General features: G+C 42.4%; 1 long non-coding RNA gene across 1 annotated transcript; it reads right to left on the bottom strand.

The window, feature by feature from the left end:
- Nucleotides 1-8: 8 nt before the first annotated feature.
- LOC117245413 lies at nt 9-4,556 on the bottom strand. Its single transcript, XR_004500094.1, has 3 exons — nt 4,420-4,556; nt 1,864-2,020; nt 9-1,082 (listed from the first exon to the last, which is right to left on the bottom strand). It is a non-coding gene; the product is annotated as an uncharacterized LOC117245413 (long non-coding RNA).
- Between the last annotated feature and the right edge of the window lie 259 nt (nt 4,557-4,815).

Raw genomic sequence — 4,815 nt, 5'->3', positions numbered from 1 at the left:
GGCACAGGGTGGCACAGGGTGACACAGAGAGGCTCATGGCAGCACAGGGTGACACAGATGAGCATTTTCCTGCCAGCTCTCTGCAGTTTGGGCACTCTGAGGCAGGAAGCACCTGGGAATCTGTGACAATCTGTGGCACCAGGTAACTGTTGGTGCTCCAGGATGATCACTGCTCTGCCATCAGCCACCCTCACACTCCAGCCCTTTCCCAGGCCCCCTCTCACTGCTCACCCCTGTGCTGCATTTCTGCTGCACTGCAGGAGAAACACTTCCAAATACTCCCCTCCAAGCTTCCATCTTCCACTTTTGTCCTCACTTTTATAACTTCTGTTAATCCCTTTGCCTCCTAATTGCTTTATCCCACCGGATTTTGCGTATGTAGGGGAAAAATTTCAATTTTCTCCTGTGTGGATTTCAGCTGGGAATCAATGGCAGATTTATTGGCATTCACCAGCACTATGTTACCCCTCTTTTATTTATAGTTGTGATCAAATACTGGACAGGTACCTGTTAACTGAAAGGATATTTAAGCAAATAAATGTCAGCCTTGTTTAGGAAGAGAAATAGCACCAGAAAGAGATTAGATTTGTTCAAATTCATGGACAAAATCTAGGGATCCTCGTGTGCTTTTTTTCCTTTCCTGGAGTCTGGGCACTTGGAATGCACGAAAGACAAGCAAGATATTCTTTGAAAAGAGAACTGGTCCACATTTCTGGGTCCTGGTGATTAAGCCATGAATCCTGTCACAGGTGGGGTTATGCTGCATGTTAAGCACTCACCAGTCATGGATATCAAGCAAGGGTCAGGAATTTATACCTAGGGATGCTGATGGGCAGGCAAATATCTGCTAATCTGTTTCCAAGCCAATAACCAGTTCTGAAAATTCCATCCCCAAAGAGATTTAATCGTTGGAGCTGATGTAATTTTCATTAGGGGGAGAGGCAGATCTGCAAGCTGTCAGCAGAGCTGAGCTGGTGCTGCTGAATGAGCTTCCCCAGGGACAGGATGTACAGGCAAGAGAAAAGGACAGCAGGAGCAGTTCCTCTCCACACAGCTGATCCGGGAGAGCAGCAACAAACCATCTGCAGGAATTTCCAAAAGAAATGGAAATGAGGCATTAGCAAAAGAAATCGATTTTTTCATTTATTTTGTATTATTACTATTTAATTATATAATAATATAGTCATGATAATAATATAATAATATAGAAATATAATAATATAGAAATATAATAATATAGAAATATAATATAATATAATATAATATAATATAATATAATATAATATAATATAATATAATGCAATTAATATTATTTATTATGAATACATCTGTAAGGGGGAAGGAGGTGTGCTGGACTGGGGGAAGAGTGGAACAATGGGTGGGAAGGAGATCAGGAGATCAGGACAGAGGGTGGGATCCCTGTGGAGGTAAAAGAGAGAAGAGGAGGAGCAGAAAAGCTTCAGGATGGGAGGAGAATCCCAGCAGGATGAAGTAATGCTCGTTTTTGGGGTGGGGGGGAACCTCTAAGCCCAGATTTCTTGTGAGAGAGATGAAGAGCAGGGGAAGGTTTGAGAACAGGGGCTGGGGAGGATCAGCTGCTCTGTAACACACTGAGGAGTGTTTGCTGTATTTACTGGGGGAAACAGAGCAGGTTCATGAAGAGCTGAGCTAATCCACGGCTGGAGGTGCAGCTGAACTTCAAACCAGCTCAGGAATCCACGCTTTGCTTGGCAAGAGCTCTCAAACCCCAAGTGCAGCTCTGCTCCCCCTTGCTGGCTTCCAATTCTTTGGAAATTTCCAAAAAACAATTAGAAAGAAACCAATTTTTTTGGTTTTTTGGGCTGCTCCTTCACCTTGTCCTACCTGAAAGAGTGAGGCCAGTTAATCCCTGGAGGTGTTTCCAGGCCCCAGAGCCATGCTGCTCACCAGGAATGCCGTGGGGATGCGATGGGCTGTGCTGACTGGAGATGTGGATTGCCATGGCAACTTGTGCCTTTCCAAAGGGCCTGAGCAAAAGGAGCTTTGCACAAGTGAAACGGAAAAGAGATCTGAGAGTCTGACATTTAAACATCAAAAAGACACCCAAAATTTTCCTGGCCTGGGTTTCTCTTCCTTTGCTTGGAGAATAACCAAAGTATTTAATAAGAATAACCAAAGCTTTAATAAGTGGGGTTTTCATCATTTAAAGACTTGTAAATAAAGAGTTTTTTAAAGCAGGCTTGGTATTCTTCTGGGGCTTAACAGGAAAAGGATTTATTTGGGAATGGGCATTGCAAAATAGGAGTTTTTGACTCTTCCTGCTGCCACTTCGAAGGCAATCAGGTCAACAAATACTCATTGCCTCAGTTTCCCCAGCCATAGAATGGGCACCTAAAGGGTGGAGATGATGTGGGGAGCTTTAGGAAATGGGCTGGGGAATAAAGAGCAGCTGCACATTGGAATTTTAGCCCTTTCTTGTAGGAGGGAACTGAGAAACACCTGTTGGGCCACCCTCAGCTGGCTCAGGATGAGGAATCACAAGCAGGGAAAGCCTTTGGATGTTAAAATCCCCAGCCCTGCTTCCAAAAATGATCCCAAATCACTGGGACAAATCAGAGATTTAATGTACTGCCAAGGAAAGCCTGAATTTTAAAAATTCTATCTACAGGCAGTTCTAAAAACTTTTATAAACACGAATATAACTGAGCAAATGATCAAAATCTTTTGTTCTATTTGGCTTCATTTTCCCCAGAACAGCAAAACCATTTCCATGTGTTTTCCATACATGTTTTGAGAGCTTTAAATGGCATTTTTAAATATCAATAAGATACAGGCTCTAGGCAAAATTACTTTTCAACCACTTCTCGCTGTTGGAGAATTTTTTTATTGTTAATCTGTGCTTTTATTTTTTAAATAAAAATCCCCATGGAGAATGCAGCCAATAGAGTTACAAGTGATAAAAACATTGAACTTGTGTAGTTATTTTTCTTACCTTTAGTTAAAATAAATAAATTCCTGTAGATATATCCATAAATGGTTTCAGTACCAACCTGTCTGTGGGAAGATTTTCTGTGGAGGAAGATATCTTTGGTGCAGTGGTATGTGAATTTCTAATATTTTTTTGGGTGGAAATAGAGAGGAGATGGGAAGGGAAAGGGGAAGGGAAAGGGGAAGGGGAAGGGAAAGGGGAAGGGGAAGGGAAAGGGGAAGGGAAAGGAAAGGGAGAGGGGAAGGGAAGGGGTTTGGAGCAGCCTGGGACAGTTGAAGGTGTCCCTACCCAGAGCAGGGGTGGGACTGATGAGATTTAAAATCCCTTCCAATCCAAACCATTCCGTGATTCCATGATCCTGAGCGAACCCTGGCTGTTTCAAGAAGTTTGTTGTGTACTGGCCCTTGCTTTCAATTCAAGAAATTCAAGCTACTGGTGAATGAGAACTTAGCCAATTTAGAAGCCTTTTGCACTTAATTCCTGGGAATTGTGGTTTCTCAGCAAGGGTCATGGGTGTCCTTTATTCAGTGATCATGAGACAGCAGAAAATTGCTAAAAATGAATTCAATTGACAAAGAAGCAAAAAAAGGCAAAGAAAGGAGGATCCCCTCAGTGCAGAAATTACTGCACACAAACCCCTGTATTTCACTGTAAAGACATATTTCAAACCAATTCAGGAAGATTAAAGTTGGCAACTTTGCAATAAGCTGATTTTTCTCTCTTTTAAGTTAACGCGTGATAGATCCAACTCTGGGCTCGGAGCATTCAAACCCTTTTAGGGTTTTCTCTCCCTTTTAGGTGGTGTTTTTTTGAAAGGTACAATCAGCTGCTTTTGTTGCAGCATCCCAACATGTGAGTTAAAACCAGTGGCTGATCCAACCTCTGCTGGAAAATGGAGCTGCTGCTCGCAGCTGCTGAGGGGGTTTTGTGAGGCAGCTTTGCTTTCCAGATGTCTGGAGTCCTGTCCCTACAGCCAGCATGGAAAAGAAGTTTTAGGGGCCTAAAGTTTACAGTTCAGCACCTTGTTTTGATGTCACCTCTGAATTCTGAGACTTCTGTGGAGAAGTTGGGGGTTTTCCACACGGGAAGCTTTGGAAATCTGTCTGTATTTTTGGTCTGTTTGTGTTTGTACAGCCCCTGGTGCAAAGCAGCTGCCAACTGAAAGGGTTCCTGTGTCCAGGTAACAATTGAAAGGCAACACTATTCAATCATAAAATACTAACTAAAATATTCCAGTCATGCAAACATTTCAATTTGAAGAGAGTGAATATTCCCATTTTCCTCCAGGAGGACTAATTCAAAGCCTGAAGTTAAGAAAAACAATTTTTTTCCCCCCTTAAAAGTCTAGACAGTAACAGAATTAACTCCTAAAGATAAAGATCTGAAGATCAGGATCAATGTTTAATTTCATTTCAGCCGGCTGCTGATCAGGAAGAGGAAGCATTACCCACCATCAGCAGGGCTTTGTGTTGAAATGAGAAGGCATCAGGAGGAACAGATTTACAGGATGTTCCTTAGTGATGCTGCAAGAGTCACTCAGATGCTGCCTTTGACTTCTTGCCTCATTTCCTTTTCCAGCATGTGATTTTTAAAGGAAAGCAAAGCAATTTGCCCTTTTTGGATCATCAGCAATGAAGCAGTGAATTCTTTACCAGGAGTTAAAGCCAAGCTGCAGGAGTGCAGCTCGGAGTTGTAGCTGTTCACTGATGCCTGGTAAATTGGATAATGGTTTTCAGCTTCCTTTCATTGTTACAGCTGTTGGCTTCAATCTGGTTTGGTGGTTTGATTAAAATAACATTATTCCTCTAACTTGGCAATTGCCTGGTGTTGGGTGACACAAATGAACT

The sequence above is a fragment of the Parus major genome, chromosome 22 (assembly GCF_001522545.3).
Source record: "Parus major isolate Abel chromosome 22, Parus_major1.1, whole genome shotgun sequence".
NCBI classification, from domain to species: domain Eukaryota; kingdom Metazoa; phylum Chordata; class Aves; order Passeriformes; family Paridae; genus Parus; species Parus major.
The sequence above is the reverse complement of the archived record's forward strand: the minus strand, read 5'-3'. Positions and strand labels throughout refer to the sequence as shown.